The sequence below is a fragment of the Equus quagga genome, chromosome 2 (assembly GCF_021613505.1).
Source record: "Equus quagga isolate Etosha38 chromosome 2, UCLA_HA_Equagga_1.0, whole genome shotgun sequence".
In the NCBI taxonomy this organism is placed as follows: Eukaryota; Metazoa; Chordata; class Mammalia; order Perissodactyla; family Equidae; genus Equus; species Equus quagga.
Window position 1 is genome coordinate 110,585,260 of NC_060268.1, and position 18,122 is coordinate 110,603,381.

General features: G+C 40.3%; 1 pseudogene; it reads left to right on the forward strand.

Moving 5' to 3' along the window:
- Window positions 1-17,294: 17,294 nt before the first annotated feature.
- LOC124236548 (uncharacterized) lies at window positions 17,295-17,444 on the forward strand (annotated as a pseudogene).
- The last annotated feature ends 678 nt before the right edge of the window (window positions 17,445-18,122 follow it).

Sequence of the window (18,122 nt, forward strand, 5' to 3'; positions counted from 1 at the left end):
ATGAGAGGATTTGTTTACCAAACCACGAACACCTCTGGTACACTGGGAAGTCTTGTTTATTTTGATGAAGTCCATCCCCTTCCATTCATCTTCTGGGCTGAAGAGATCAGAGCAAAAATGTTCTGGAATTACATAGGGAATTAATTACAATAGCACAATTTTGTGAATATACTAAAAGCCACTGAATTGGACACTGTAAAATGGTTAATATGGGGGCCGGCCCAGTGGCGCAGCAAAGTGCACACGTTCTGCTTCAGCGGCCTGGGGTTCGCTGGTTTGGATCCCGGGTGCGGACATGGCATCGCTCATCAAGCCATGCTGTGGTAGGCGTCCGACATATAAAGTAGAGGAAGTTGGTCACGGATGTTAGCTCAGGGCCAGTCTTCCTCAGCAAAAGGAGGAGGATTGACAGCAGATGTTAGCTCAGGGCTAATCTTCCTCAAAAAAATAAAATAAAATAAAAATAAATAAAATAAAATGGTTACTATGGTGAAATTTATGTTATGTGAATTGTATCCCAATGGAAAAAAAAAAGCTTAAAAAATAATCAAAGCTGTCCCCACAGGAGAAAGTCAAACAGAAACAGCAGCTCCCAGCTTAGAGACAGGAGTCTGCAGCTGGTGGGAATGGAGGAGAAGGCGGGAAGGGGGAAGGTGAGAAAGAAGCTGGTCTTATCAGTCAGTGAAGACTGCTCATGAGCCCAGCTAGGCAATGCGTCATCCACCTCCATGGTAAGAGCTAAGATGACAAAAGCCCTCTGATAGGTCATCCATCTCCGTGGTAACAGCTAAGCTAAGTGCTCTGGAGCCCTGTTCTCCACTGCTCTCTTGTTTTGACTCAGGGCTGAAGATCCTGTTCCTCAGAGGGTCTGTGGAGCTGAGGACTCTGCTCCCAATGCCACCATTCATCCAAACACCTTACCCTGCTGCCCCCTTGGTCCTTCCCTCTCTCAGGACAGGAGAAAACACGGATGAGGCCAAAGTGATCAGGGCTGTAGCTTTTCTATACAAAGTATAGAAAGTCATCAAATGTTTGGTGTGGACTCAAAAAATAACAGCATAAGAGAACCAACTGGATCTCATAAACAGAGGGTGCATAAATTCAAGACAAAAAATAAATTTTGTTGATATTTGTCTTTCATTCAAATTTCTCCCTCCTTAAAAAAAACAAACAAAAACCCCCAAAAGTTCAACTTCATGGTTGTCCATAGCTACCTGCCATCTTATCTTTCTCCTTTCCTTTACAGCGTAGCCTCTTGAAAGAGTTGTCTGCTCTTTCTGTCTGGAACTCTAAATTTCCCCTTGGATCCTGTGACTTGCTGAAGTCTGACTCCAATGAAAGTGTGTGACAGAGGTGAAGAATGCCCTTCTAATTACTGTAGCCATCCCCTTTTCCGTACCAATCCATATCCTTATGTAGAAAAGAGCTCACCTTTCTCCATGGGTGGCTCTAGTGTCCACTGGTGAGGGTCAAATCGGTTAACAAAATGGCATGACAGACCCAACAGAGAATGGTCGCACAGGATTTGAGGAGCTACTGAGACTGAGACCGAACTCAAGCCATGGCTACTGCTAGATGGGTAGGGGTGTGTTGGGGAAATTAGGTCTTCCCACAGAAGTCACATTTGCTTGGGCCTCCTAAAAGCAGATTCTGAGCTTAGGAACCAGGCATAACAAACTCTTACGGAACCAACACATACTCATAGGAAGGAAGTAGGGATTTTAATCACACCGTAGTAGGTGTTTCTTGAATCTTCCCCCAGGGGATGTCCAAAACTTTGAGATTCCTCCAACAAATAACACACCTCTAACAAACAGTGACTCAAAGGAGAGGGAACCATCCTAGCTCACTCTGTCACAAATCTCCATGAAGCTGTGGCATCCTGACTGCTCAGGGTAGCCTGTGGCAGAAAAGGGCCATGAACAACAGAGTCGGGAGGAGCAGTGCCCTTGACCTCCAGGTACTGTGGAGCCACGGCTATGTGGCTGGAAGAGTCCACCATGCTCAGGGGAGAAATGCCTCTTACAGAGAAGCCTGAAAATTCCATGGGAGAGAAACACAGGTGCGATGCCCCCAAGGGCTCCCAGGGAACCATTTTTGGTTGGAGAGGCTCAGGGGCTGTTGAGGGCCTCATGTGCACAGGTGGAAGTGAGGAGCGAGGAAAAATTTTCCTTTTGCTACATTTAATATTAAAATTCATCGCTCCTTCGGCTTCTGAGACTCCATTCTCTCCTGGTTGTTTTCTACTCTGATTTTTTCCTTCTCCTCTTCTTTGTAGCCGCCTCTTCCTCGCCTGTCTCATTAAATGTTGGTGGCCCTCAGCATTGCCTTTTCGCTTCCCCGCCGTCTCACGTTATCCTCAATCTCTCTGGCTTCAGTTACCACCTCTGTGCTGGTGACCATGGTTTTATTTCTTAGCCCTGACCACCTCTTATGCCTCCTATACATATATGCAATTTTCTATTGAGCAAGTCCCAGGTGCTTCAAACATAATACATCAAAAATGGCAGACACAGGGCCAGCCCGGTGGCACAGCAGAATGTGCGCACTTAACCGCTGCGCCACCGGGGTTCCCCGGTTCAGATCCCAGGTGCAGACATGACACCACTTGGCACACCATGCTGTGGTAGGCATCCCACACATAAAGTAGAGGAAGGTGGGCACAGATGTTAGCTCAGGGCCTGTCTTCCTCAGTGAAAAGAGGAGGATTCGCAGCAGGTAGCTCAGGGCTAATCTTCCTCAAAAAAAAAAAAAAAAAAAAAGGCAGACATCATTTCCTGGCCAATACCTGCCCCTCCCTCTAAATTACCTATCTCGGTGAAGAGCGTCCTTTTACTCCAGTAAGAAACTGGGAATTCAAGTTTGGTGTTGCCCTCCTTCATGACCACATCCTATTGATCAGGACCCCGCTTCAGTCCCTACGGCCCAGGCCAGCCCAGTGCCTCATCTTCTCTTGCCTCGCCTATTGCCATAATCATAACTGACCTCCCGCCCCCCAGTTTCCTTTTCTGCCTCACCAACCCCTTCACAGGCCATCCCTCATCCATCTGCTAGAGTGATCCAAAGTCAAAATCAAGTCAAATTACTACCCTGCTTCATTCCTTGATTTGCTTCCCCTTGCCTCCGCCACCCTCCCGCTTGCAGCCAAATAAAATTACTGTCCCTGTAAGTGAAGGCATAGTGAGGAAGCTTCATGGTCACTGTAGCCTAAATACTGTTTAAAAACTCAATTTAAAACTTCATTTAAAAACTCGGTCCAAGTCAAACACACTCTCGGTAGCTAGAAGCAATATTCCGTTCAGGTCCTTGATGGATGTAATTTTACTTCCATTCATGAAAACAAAAGTCTTTTACACAGCACTCAGAAAAAATACATAATGGACATTGTCTTACCTCTTCTTGGCAAGGACTATTTAGCTCTCAACAAGAAGGCTAACTGTGCAGATGATGTTTTGCTCCAAGTTAACACTTAAATATTTAATTAGAAAGCTTTCAAATGGGGGAGGTATTCACTGGAAGGTTTCCGAAAGCTTCATTCATTCAACAAATAATGCCCTTGTGCAAGCACTGTGGCAGGCCCTGATGAACTAGCGGGACATGACCCTGCCTTTTGACCAGTGTGCCCAGAGTCCAGGGCAGCCCACGCCAGCACTGCTTGCCCTCTCAGGCCCATCTCTTCCCCCTAGTGCTGGATCAAGCAGCTTCGGGCCTACTGGGCCAGGTTTTTCCTATCATAGCTAACTAAGAGTCAGTTTTCAAAATGCATGTGTAGTAGTTAGGGTTCTTCAGAGAAACAGAACCAATAGGAGGTATGTATATGTATAGAAAGAGATTTACTATAAGGAATCAGCTCATGTAGTTATGGAGACTGACTAGCCTCAAGATCTGCAGGGTGACTTTGAAAGCTGGAGACCCAGGAGAGCCGATGGTATTAAATTCCAGTCTGAAAGCTAGCAGGCTCAAGACCCAAGAAGAGCTGATGTTTCAGTTCAAGTCTGCAGCCAGCAAAATACCAACGTCCCAGCTCAAGGCCATGAGGCAGCAAGAGTTACCTTTGACCTGTGGGAGGGTCAGACTTTTGTTCTATTCAGATTTCAACTGATTGGATGAGGCCCACCCACATTAAGGGGAACAATCTGCTTAGTCAGTCTACCAATTCAAATGTTAATCTCACCTAAAAACACCAACTCCTGGTACAGACACACTCAGGATAATATTTGACCAAATGGTTGAGCATCCCATGGCCCAGTCAAGGTGACACATAAAATTAACCATCAGAGCATGTCAACATGTTTGACTGAATCCAGAATACTTTTAGGAAATATCAACTCTCTAACACAGTAAAAAAATTATTGAGGGCCTAGGGTGGAGAATACCCAGGGAATCATCAAAGCTATAGCTCCAAGTGTCTACAATGAAGATACTTTAATCAGTAAAGGGACTTCACAGGTTGAATGAAAGCAGAAATACTCTTAGCTCTGCCAAGTCAGGAAACCTGAATGGCACATCGATAGAGCTGTATTTCAGTAAAGTTCTGAGAGTGCTCTACCGATCAAATCGTTAGTTAGATAACAAACTAGTTCTAAGACCCACTCCTGTGAAGTTCTGGGTCTTCATTCTGCATATCACAAAATAGAATGACTGGCACAAGAATGAAAAGAATACTTATTCAGAACATCACGAGAGGTTAAATGCCAAGAGTATTTAAAGTATACGACCTCCTTTTACTTGGGGAATGTAGTGTCTGTTCCTGGACCTGGCCAACCACCTCTCCCAAATCCCCGTAACCGGCTGGGATAGCAGTTGTATGAATTGAGTCGGACAACATGTCTCCACTTTCTCCACCCCCACTGGTGTTGTGCTCTTAGGCTGTCTTATTTTGCAAGGAAAGACCTAGATAAAATACGATAAATGTTAAGACAAGGTGTAACCTATTCTTATTTTCTGTTACTATGGAGATATTCTGGAGCACCTCTGAGATATAAGTACTGTGGCACTTAAATAATTCCTGTCTTTTGTTCTACCTGCTCCTTCAGGAGCAAAAGTCATATCCAAACCAAAAGGGTCGTGGGGTTTCCAGAATTTTGGAAGTATTAAGCCTGGTATACTTACATAGCATTGACTACATGTTTATGTATGTTACCTGTGTTAACTCATTTAGTCCTCACAGCCCTGTGAGGTAAGTACTCTTCTTATCCCCATTTTATAGATGAAAAAAGTGAGGCACAGAATGGTTAAGTTGCTTGCCTAAGGTCACGCAACCAGTAGATGGTGGAATCAGGATCCTAACCCAGGAGTCTGGTCCCAGAGGCTCTGTGCTAAACCACTGCTATGCTTTCAAAACAACCTAAGGACAGAAGGAGAAGAAATACACATTCAGAAATTACTATCACGAGGAAGTCAGAAGATTTCTGGAACGTCTATAATTTCACTCTTGTTTTTCAAAAGCCCTGTCTTTTTCCCTACAGTGAATTCAGTAAAATTTAGGAGGGAAGGAAGGTAGGAAGGAAGAAAGGAAGGAAGGGAAGGGAGATGGAAGGAGAGACAAGTAGGCGAGAGGGTGGGGTGGCAGGAAAGCTGGGGGGAACACTGGAATGGTTACATTCCACTCCACTGTGCCCGAGGGAATTGTAGGTGGCAGCAGATTTAGGAAAAACAAAGAAAACAGGCTCTGCCTTTGGGGATTTGAGGGAAAAAAGAGAGGTGAACAGTGGACCCTAGCTTACCCCGGAGAAGGCACGCTGGATTCCCAGATACACATCCATTAGTACACATTAATCCCTCGTTTCCTGAGACCACATTAGCCAGACTGCTTTATGGCAGAATCTTTTGGTCCAAGGAATGCTTTGCTTTGATTGGGACTTCCTTTCGTGCAGCCAGCTCCTCAAAGGCCAGCCCCTGACCCCCTGCACTCCCACAACACTCAGCAAAAACCCAGAGCAGGAACAGCAAAAATGCCGAGCACAATGGCCATGTCGAGAACAAGACTTGGGGAGCAAAGGGGGCCTCCAGGTGTTAGAGTTGCCCATGGACATGGTCTGAAATTTTTGTTGCCTGGCCAGTACCATTGAAAGTTCTTAAATAGCTACTTGATTTCATATAGTTGTTTTGAAGAGAATACTTGCTTCTAAAAGGAAAAAATTATATAAACTGCAGTATCAATGTATTTACAAACTATCTGTTGAAACAAAGAAATTTCAAAGAACAAACCATGTATTTTCCACACACACCTCCACCAACTTGGGGTGCAGTACTTTTGTGGAGGACATCTGGAATTGCTTTTAGGGACCCTTAAATGCTGCCCCGATGACCTAACTTTTCTAAAACCAGATTAGTGCTACGTTACACAAATTACAACGTTCAGATTAAATATTTACAAGACCTAGATTATTAGAAAAGATTATTTTTTTTAAAACGCTGCAAAGTTGTATTCATTCATAGACTTCTACACATAAAAAGTGATGTTGGGGCTGGCCCGATGGCGTAGTGGTTAAGTTTGCATGCTCCGCTTCCATGGCCCAGGGTTCGTGGGTTCGGATCCTGGGCGCGGACCTACACACCACTCATCAGCCATGCTATGGCAGTGTCCCACATACAAAATAGAGGAAGACTGGCACAGATATTAGCTCAGGGACAATCTTCCTCAGGCAAAAAGAGGAAGATTGGCAACAGATGTTAGCTCAGAGCCAATCTTCCTCACACACACAAAAAAATGTTGCAGGAAAAGCACAGTCTCTTTATTGGCATATGAAGACGTTCATTCTCTGTGATAGCCCTTGGTATGTGGGATGGTAGTTATCTTTAGTGTTCTTTTTGTTCGTTATCATTTCTATAATGAGAGTGCACTGACGTTATACTAAACATGCATGGTCAAAATGATTTCATTAAAAACAAAACAATAACTACAAAAACTCCCTTACAAAGAAAGTAGCCTTTGAACTTTCTACTTGAATGAAACAAGAAATTTATTCAAGGTTAAAAATGTCTAAAGGCTCACTCAGGCCTCATGGGCAGAACAAGAATTGTACATCCAATTAAGTGTACAATTGCGATTAAATGTCTTTGCATCAGTGACATTCAACCAAATTCCCCAGGCAAGTGGCGCAGAGAGGCCACAGGCTCACATCGCTCAATTAAAGAGAGGAGCAGACATGAGCCACGCAAAAATCAAGAAGAAAACTGATGTAAAAAATCAAGATCCTCAGGCCAGGCACTGAATTTTCCTTTGATGAAATAAAAACATTCCATTTCAAGGTTGGCAGAGATGAACGAAGGCAGATGAGGCCTCTGGTGCCTTTTAGAGGATGCCATGGAGCTCCATGTCTACACTAGCATATAGGATGGAGCCAAGTCATCTTGCTAGGCTTACTAGTACATTTCTTGGCAGGGTGGTCAGCTGGCAAAGCCAAGAATTCTAAATTAAACAGCCAGAAATGATCTTAAATATTTGGACGTGATATCCCCTCAACAGACTGGCTAGATTAGGGGTCTGCTGTGATAGAAAATTAAATGCCTGTCTCCCTGGTTGTTAAGGCCTTCGTGCCATAGTACTCTGTGTTAGGAATGGGTAAATAATTATCTTACTAGGCATACAAGGTCATTGTATAATCTTGCCAACGTGTTTAGATAGACCAAAAAGAAGTGATAAGTATGTAATTATGAGGAACACATACTACACTAACTTGGGGAAAAGCTGGTTACTTATAGAGGAAAATTCCTTGATTATTTTTATGAACTGTGCAGCTTTGTCTTCTAGCAGAGATGGACTCCTAGGAATCTTAAAAACCCCACATTACCATCTTCTCCTGAACACCTCCAAATACAAATTATCTCCAAAGGGCTAAGATCTCGAACAAATGTGTCTTAACTTTATGCATTTCTAAAGGAAGTTGGGATGGCACATAGGTTTGAAGTATTAGCTGGGTTTAATCCTCCTCCTTTTAAAAACTTTTTTCCAGCTTTATTAAGATATAACTGACATACAACACTGTAGAAGTTTAAGAGATAAAGCATAATGGTTTGACTTATATTGTGAAGTGATTACCACGATAAGTTTAGTTAAGATTCATCTCATATGGACACAATAAAAAGAAAAAAATTTTTTTTCTTTCTGATGAGAACTCAGGATCTACTCTCTTAACAACCTTCATGTGTATCATGGAGCATGTTAACTATAGTCGTCGTGTTGTTCACTACGTCCCTAGTACTTATTTATCTCATAACTGGAAGTTTGTACCTTTTGACCATCTTCCTCCGATACCTACTCTCCCTTACTCCCCCCACCTCCACCCCAGCTTCTGGTAACCACAGATAATCTGATCTCTTTTTCTCTGAGTTTGTGGGTTTTTCTTAGATTCCACATATCAGTGAGATCATGCAGTATTTGTCTCTCTCTGTCTGACTCATTTCACTTAGCATCACGCCCTATAGGTCAAACCATGTTGTCGCAAATGGCAGGATTTCCTCATTTTTATGGCAGAATAATATTCCATTGCATACCTATACCACAACTTCTTTATCCATTCATCCACCCATCTTCTGTCTTTTAAAGCAACATGTCACTTCACCACGAGGTGGCATTCTAGAAAGAAGAGTGTGAGTTTATAGGGTGGGACCTGGGGGGGCGGGGTGACTGGGAAAGCTGGGGTTCTTTTGACCTCTGTGGCACACAGATAGTTCACCAAGGAAAACTCCCAGTTAAATCCAGTGCTCACTGCACTAAAACAACACAGAAGGACCTGCTGCTTGGCCCCAGGCCCAGACGACTGGTTAAGAGCCCTCTTTAAATGTACTGCTGGGTGCCTAGATATGCTCAGTCTCTCAGCTTCACCTTGCCCCTCATCCTGCTGGCAGGGGTCAGTCCTGGCAGGCAGTCTGCCCACTGTCAGAGGTTGTCCATTAAAATCACTCTACCTCCCTTCCTCCTACAGCTTGTCAGGAGGGATGGTGGAAATTTACAGGAAGAAGGCACCTGTGCATTTGGGATTATATTTGATTTTAAGGTCCATTGCCTTTACCTCTTTCAAAATACTTAGCTTCTAAATGAATCCAGCTTTAAATGCCTGAACTAGTGGTCATGCACAGTTCTGTTTCCCAAATCTTTTGGGTTCATCCTTGAAGAACTCTCAAGGGGGACTGGGCTGTCTCTCTTAATAGTTGCTCTTTCATATGCCTAATCCTGAATTGTCTGACTATTATGAGTAAGTGCAGTGGTTAAACTAATACACTCACCACCTGAAGTGCTAAAGGTCAAAGTGTCCTTAAAATGTGACCTGGGTCCTACACAAACAGATGGCTCTGTTCCCAGAAACAGGTCGCCTGATCCCCTGTGGCCAGGGCCTCTTCCCCCTGACGGGGCTGTCTTAGGGTCTAGTCAGGACTCTTTACCATGAGGTACAGCTCTCAGGACCAAACCCACAGCGGGCAGAATTTTGACAATACTTACAACTTGAATGGCTCCAATTCTGGGTGCTGATTATAGCTTTTAGTATATCTCTGTCCCCAGCACCTACAAAATGGGTGTGTTAACAATGTTGGATATTAAACGGTAGATAAGGAAGAATAAGACGCAAGGAGAGCTGGTGGTCTCAAATTCCACCTCCTGTGCTAAATTACCTGGGTGACTTTTTTGATGACTCATTCTTCTAAAAGCCCCACCCTCAAGGGTCCCACAAAAATTTTCCCACAGCTGGGTCACAATGTGAACTGAGCCGTTAACAGTTTTCATGACTATAGTAATGGTTTTTTCAATGAATTTGTTCTATAGATTAAAAGGGTGATGATATGCAGATAACTTGAGGGGCACAGGGTTCCTCAATGTTTGTGGTTGTCAAACCAAGACGATTTCTTGCCTAATCGTTCAGATTTAAAACTTTTGTTTCTGCTGCTGGGAAGCACTTGCACAACTCAGCAGTCAGTGTCCTTCAAAGCTTTTCACGGTGACGTACAAATTCTTCATGAGCCATCAAATTTGTTAAAGCTCCAGTGAATTGGAGGCTAAGGTGAAACTTCTCTTCTTGTATAGATTTTGTATTTACAACTAGGAAAAAAGTTAGACACACACAGAAAAAAAGATCTAAAAGACATTCAGCTGAGCCTCAGAGAAACAAGCTCATGATGAAGTAAACGTTTCAACCAACGGAAAATATTTCTCTGCTTTTAATGCGCTACTATTAGTAATATCATCATGAAAATAATATTTGACCAAAAAAATAGCTGGCAAAAATCTAGCAGCCTAGTAAAATTTGCCCACTATGGTATGCATAAAAACCTGCATAAACATAATTTTAGAACTAGAAGGATTCTGGAATTCATCAAGAGTCAGATGTTAGAGGGGCCAGCCCTGTGGCCCAGTGGTTAAGTTCACATGCTCTGCTTGGGCAGCCCAGGGTTTCAGCAGTTCAGATCCTGGGCACGGACATGGCACACTCATCAAGCCATGCTGAGGCGGCATCCCACATAGCACAGCCAGAAGGACCTATAACTAGAATATACAACTATGTCCTGGGGGGCTTTGGGGAGAAGAAGAAGGAGGAAAAAAAAATGGAGATTTGTAGCAGATGTTAACTCAGGTGCCATTCTTTAGGGAAAAAAAAGTCAGATTTTACAGATGCAGAAAGTATAACAGCTTCACTTTCAATTCAATAAAATACTCTAAATTCAACCTAAGTGTAGTTATTCATGAGGACATTAACTCTTGAACATATTTTATAAAGAAGTGTTCCTTTGTTTGCTAATTTTTCCTCTTTTTGTCAAGACAACAGCACATTTTTATTGGGCTCCCTGGAGAAATGGTGGAGTTTAGGCCTAAGTAAACACTCAGCCTGAGCTTTGTGACAGCCTGAGTAGGCAATAGGCAAATAACAACAATTATTTAGCCCATTTTCCCTTGATAAAGAGAAATAGGTGGCAAGGATTTCTTCTTCCTCTAAGTGTCTGTCTCTGACATGAACTGCCTCAGAAAAGGGCTATTTTTCGGGAATGACTGCCTTGGACTAACTGCTTGTACCTCTTTTAGATGGTTTCTAGTTTTAATGTTAAATAGACACTAATAGGAGAAAACACATTAATTCATTCAACCAACATTTACTGAGCACTTGCTGTGGTCAGGCCCTCCTGCTAACTTCTGGGAATACAATGACAACTCTGACAGTCCCCAACCCCAAGGAGCCAACAAGTCCAGGAATGAAGACAGACAGGAAAACAGGCAACTGTTATATTAGGAAGCCAAAGGTTATCTTTGATAGCAAGAATTTAGAATCTCTACTAGTTCCAATCAGTGTCTTTATGGGGAAACATATGGTAAGTTCTATCAGGGCAATTTAACCAAGAAACTATCAGAGTTAAAGGAACCAACTAGGGGCTAACAAATGTAGGCAGATGCTACCACCTTTAGGCCTAAAGGATCAATGGAAGGGAGAGGTCAGTGGAAACACAGCTCAATAGCTCATTTCTTTTTAGCACTGAATATCTGGATGTAATACAGTTTGTTTAACCACTCATCTAGTGAAGGACATCTTGGTTGCTTCCAACTTTTGGCAATTATGAACATAACTGTTATAAATATGCATGCACAGGTTTTTGTGGACATAACTTTTCAACTCCTTTGGGTCCAAGGAGTGCAATTGCTGATAAGAATATTTTTAGTTTTGTCAGAATTGCCAAACTGTCTTCCAAAGAGGTTATACCAGCAATGTATGAGAGTTCCCCTTGCTCCACATCCTCACTAGCATTTGGTGATGTCAGTGTTCTGGATTTTGGTTATTCTAATAGGCATGTGGTATTATTTCATTGTTGTTTTAATTTGCATTTCCCTGATGACAGATGATGTGAAGCATCTTGTCATGTGCTTATTTGCTATCTGTATTTCTTCTTTGATGAGATGTCTGTTAAGGTCTTTGACCCATTTTTTCATTGGGTTTTTTTTTTACTGTTGAGCTTTAAGAGTTCTTTATATATTTTGGATGACAGCCCTTTAACAGAGGTGTCCTTTGCAAATATTTTCTTCCAGTCTGTGGCTTGTCCTTTCATTCTCTTGACATTGTCTTTCACCAGCAGTTTTTTTTTTTTTTTTTTTGTGGAAGATTAGCCCTGAGCTAACTATTGCCAATCCTCCTCTTTTTCTGAGGAAGACTGGCCCTGAGCTAACATCCATACCCATCTTCCTCTACTTTATACGTGGGATGCCTAGCACAGCATGGCTTTTGCCAAGTGGTGCCATGTCTGCACCTGGGATCTGAATCAGTGAACCCCAGGCCACTGAGAGGCGGAATGAGTGAACTTAACCGTTGTGCCACCAGGCTGGCCCCAGAAGTTTTTTTTAATTTTAATGAAGTCCAGTTTATCAATTCTTTATTTCATGGATTGTGCCTTTGGTATTGTATCTAAAAAGTCATTGCCACACCCAAGCTCATCTAGGTTTTCTCCTGTGTTATCTTCTAGGAGTTTTATGGTTTTACGTTTTACATTTAAGTTTGTGATCCATTTTGAGCTAATTTTTGTGAAGGGTTTAAGGTTTGTATCGAGGTTCATTTTTTTGCACATGGTTATTCCACTGTTCCAGCACCATTTGTTGAAAAGTCTATCTTTGCTCCATTTTATTGCCTTTGCTCCTTTGTCAAAGACTAGTTAACTATATTTATGTGGGTTTATTTCTGGGCTCTCTATTCTGTTCCACTGTTCTGTTTGTTCTTTCACCAATACCACACTTTCTTGATTACCCTAGCTTTATAGTAAGTCTTGAGGTCAGGTAGTGTCAGTCCTCCTACTTTGTTCTTGTCCTTCAATGTTGTGTTGGCTATTCTGGGTCTTGTGCCTTCCCATATAAACTTTAGAATCAGTTTGTCAATAACCATAAAATAGTTTGCTGGGGTTTTGATTAGGACTGCCTTGAATCTATACATCAAGTTGGAAAGAACTGACATCTTGATAATATTGTCTTCCTATCCATGAACATGGTACATCTCTCCATTTATTTAGTTCTTTGATTTAGTTCATCAGAGTTTTGTAGTTTTCTTCAAATATATTTTGTTAGATTTATACCTAAGTATTTCACTTTTGGGGGGTGCCAATATAAATGGTATTGTGTTTTTAATTTAAAATTCCACTTGTTCCTTGTTGGTATATAGGAAAGCAATGACTTTTGTACATTAACTTTGTATCCTGCAACTTTGCAGTAATCACTTATGAGTTCCAGGATGTTTTTCTTGTCAGTTCTTTCGGATTTTCTACATAGATGATCATGTTATCTGTGAACAAAGACAGTTTTATGTTTTCTTTCCCAATCTGTATACCTTTTATTTCCTTTTCTTGCCTTATTGCATTAGCTGGGACTTCCAGTACAATGTTACAGGAAAAATTACACAGTTTTTCAAAATTCTGTTAGAGGTTATGTGAGCAGAAATATTTAAAGACAATTTACCTAAACTAGATATGGTCGAGCCAGGACTGAGTTCCCTGTCTTTCTCAACTCCGAAGCTCAGGATCTTAAGCATAAAGCTCCATATCACCTCCAGGTATGGCATGGTTTGCTGTTTTTCCTGCCTCTCCCATCTTTAAATAAACAAAAGTATCAACATGCCTCACCTCACACAATCCTAAGGTTTTGCCAGTTGGCAGTCAGAGTTTAAGCTGGAAACCACTTTTATTAAAGTAAACCATTTTATTTATTAAAATAAACAACAACTCTTTACTTATGGCTCAAATGCAAAATACCATAAAATTTAGCCTCACCTTCCTAAGATAGAGTTTAAAAGGTGCAATATTATAGCTAAAATTACAGCTAAATTATAGAGAAAAAAATGGATATAACCACTAAGCAGAAGGAGATTTGGGATGATTGTTGCCCATTCTGCAAAGCCCTTAAACCCAGCTAACCTGAACTGGCACAAAAACAGACACATAGATCAATAGAACAGAATCGAGAGCCCAGAAATAAACCCACACATGCACGGACAACTAATTTTCCACAAGGGAGCCAAGAGTATACAATGGAGAAAAGAAAGTCTCTTCAATAAATAGTGTTGGGAAAACTGGACAGCCACATGCAAAAGAATGAAAGTAGACCATTATCTTACACCATGCACAAAAATCAACTCAAAATGGATGAAAGACTTGACTGTGAGATATGAAACTTCTAGAAGAAAACATAGGCAGTACGCTCTTTGACATCGGTCTTAGCAGCATATTTTCAAGTACCATTCTGACTGGGCAAGAAAAACAAAAGAAAAAATAATCAAATGGGACTACATCAAATCAAAAATCTTCTGCACGCAAAGGAAACCGTCAATAAGATGAAAAGACAAGCTAATAATTGAGAGAAGATATTTGCACACCACACATCTGATAAGGGGTTAACATGCAAAATATACAAAGAACTCATACATCTCAACAACAAAAAAACTAACAACCCAGTTAAAAAATGGGCAAAAGATCTGAACAGACATTTCTCCAAAGAAGATATACAGATGGCCAATAGGCACATGAAAAGATGTTCAACATCATTAACTGTCAGGGAAATGCAAATCAAAACTACAATGAAACATCACCTCACTCCCATCAGAATGGCTATAATTGGCAAGACAGAAAACAACAAGTGTTGGAGAGGATGTGGAGAGAAGGGAACCCTCATACACTGCTTGTGGGAGTGCAAACTGATGCAGCCACTATGGAAAACAGTATGGAGACTCCTCAAAAAATTAAGAACAGATCTACCTTATGATCCAGCTATTCCACTGCTGGGTATTTATCCAAAGAACTTGAAAACAAATGCATTCATGCACCCCTATGTTCACTGCAGTATTATGCACAATAGCTAAGACTTGGAAGCAACCTATATGCCCATCAAGGGACGAATGGATAAAGAAGATGTGGTATATATACACAATGGAATACTACTCAGCCCTAAGAAATGATGAGATTCGGCCATTTGTGACAACATAGATGGACCTTGAGGGTATTATGCTAAGTGAAATAAGTCAGAGGGGGAATGTCAAATACCATATGCTCTCACTCATAAGTAGAAGATTAAAACAACAACCAACAAACACATAGCAACGGAGACTGGATTGGTGGTTACCAGAGGGGAAGTGGGGAGGGAGCATGGCGAAAGGACTGATTAGGCACAGGTGTGTGGGGATGGATTGTAATTAGACTTTGGGTGGCGAACATGATGTACTCTACACAGGAATTGAAATATATTATGATGCACACCTGAAATTTATATAATGTTATAGACCAATGTTACTGCAATAAAAAAAAGGGAAGAAATGTAATTGGCAAGTAATATACGAAAAAGGTTACATTTGTTAATAAGAAAAGAAAACCACACTACAAGAAAAAAGAAAGATGCACAGGATTCCAATTTCTCCACATCCTTGCCAAAATACTTATTATTATTATTTTTTATAATAGCCATCTTAATGAGTTTGAGGTGGTATCTCATTGTGATTTTGATTTGCATTTATCTAATGATTAGTGATGCTGATCATCTTTTCATATGCTTGTTGGTCATTTGTATCATCTTTGGAGAAATGTCTGTTAAAATCCTTTGCAGTTTTGAATTGGTTTATTTGTTATTTTGCTACTGAGTTGTAGGATTTCTTTATACATTCTGGATATTAACCTCTCATCAGATACATGATTTGCAAATGTTTTTTCCCATTCCATAAGTTGCCTTTTCATTCTGTTGATTATGTCCTTTATGCACAGAATTTTTAAGTTTGATATAGTCCTATTTGTCTATTTTTTGTTATCTGTGCTCTTGGTATCATATCCAAGAAATTATTGCCCAAATCCAACGTCATGAAGTTTTCTCTCTCTGTTTTTTTCTAGGAATTTTATACTTTTAGGTTTTACGTTTAGGTCTTTAAACCATTTTGAGTTAATTTTTGTATCCAGTGTAAGGTAAGAGTCCAACTTCATTCTTTTGAATGTGGATATCAAATGTTCCCAGTGTCATTTGTTGAAGAGACTGTCTTTTCCCATTGCGTGGTCTTGGCATCCTTGTTGATCATTTGATCATATCGCAAAGGTTCATTTCAGGGTTCATTCTATACCAGTGATTTATATGTCTGTCTTTATGCCAGTACTACACTATTTTGCTTACTAGTTTTGTAATATTTTGAAATCAGAAAGTGTGAGACCTGCAGCTTTTTGTTCTTTTTCAAGATTGTTTAGGTTATTCAGGGTCCCTTGAGATTCCATATGAATTTTAGGATTTTTTTTTCTTTTTCTGCAAAAAGTGCTTTTGGGATTTTGATAGTGATTGCAATAAATCTATAGATTGCTTTGGGTAGCACTGTCAAATTACTTTAAAACACAGAAATTTGATTATATATCTCTTGTGAGATATAGCCTAAGGACAGACAAAAAACTGCAAATAAACCTTGATTTTGTTTTGTAATCATATTGTTATGATATTTATATTTTTGTCCTGAAATTTTATTATATATAATAGGATTGCAGACTAGGTTGTTAGAAACCAAGATTTTCATAAGAAAAATGAGACGTAAATATAAAATTAAAAAACTAAGAGAAAACATTGTAACCCTAAATTGAATGAAGAGAGATTGGTATAAACTCAGATTTTTTAAAAAAAATTTTTCCTAGTTCCACCCACTGAGGAAGTCTAGAAACCAACCCAGTTGCCATGGTCATCCCTAGTCCAAATGGTGGTCTCTATATACCATTTCCCACTAAAAGTTTCCTTGGAGAAACTGCTAAATCCAGGTCTGGCAGGAAATGAAAATGATAGCTCGGGACATCTTGTCATACCAGAAAGTAAGGAAACTATCTAAGATGACCGGGATGTGTCAAAAGCCAATCAAAGGGTTAATCCTCTGGTTAAAGATGGAATAACTGAAGTATCAAAAAAAGTAATAAACACACCAAATATATTAATATTTATGAATTCATAATGACTTTTAAAAACCAACTCCTTGGTTACCTTTCAGGGAGGCTAGGGAACAAATTTATTATTAAGAAAACCCCTAAGTAAAGGGAAGAAACCAGCACTTACCCTACCTTTCTGGCATAAACTTCACCAAATAGTTGATGAAGGAAACAGTATTTCCTTATTGAAGAATTCCAACTCATAAATGCAGAAGAAATGACAGAACTGATATATCACCACTTTTCAATTCCTAATGAAATAATGGATCTAGGCAATGACCAGCAATAGCTAGTTTCTAAAAACCATTTGATCAAAAACTGGTAAGAACTTTGTAATAGATGGATAAGGCTAACAACATCTGAAACCACTGACCAGTCTTGCTATCATACAAAGAAAAACAACCAGTTTTGCGCTGTGACAGTATTGTAGCCAATGAGGTTTATCTGAGGTACGATTATTGCTAATAGAAAAAGTACCAGACTTAAGTGCCACCTGATGATTCGCAATTGGAAGTACATAACACTTATGAAGTCTTCTGGCCAAAGAATTGAGGCTGGGTCTTATTAAACCTTTAAGTCTAACAATCAGTTTTGAAATTTTTATAGATTAAAGGAAGTCTGAGATTTGCTTCAAAATGAGCCACTGGTAGGGAAAGAGTGGGCAAGGTGTAGATGAAAAAAGATGGGCCATGTTGATAATTGCTGGAGTTAGACAAGGAGTGGATGGGAATTCATCATGCTATCTCTTTACTTATGTGTATGTTTTTAATTTCCAAAATAAAAAGTTTTTTAAAAAGCACTTGGACTCAATAACATTTTTCTATTTGGAAAAACCACCTGAATTTCTTGCTTGCTCCAACCTGTCACAGAAATTCTTCCCTTGAGGTTCCACTTGTCACTTTATGTTATAATGAACTGTGTAAATACAAGCCGGAAGAGGATTAGCTATGTGCAAGACGGGTTGGTTAAATATCGAGATGGGGTTGCTAAAGGGAGACCTTTTAACAGTATTATCAATCTCAGCAACTTTGCAAGAACAAAGACCACAATAAGCATTAACAGTTACTAATATCATTCCTTTGCACTTTTTAAAATACATATATGTAATTACTTAATGTCTAACTCCCACTAGATTTAAGCTCCAGGAAAGCTATATTTTTTACTCACCTAACATGTTGCCTGGTACATTGGAATATATATATGTATATATATATATATAAACTTTTGGAATA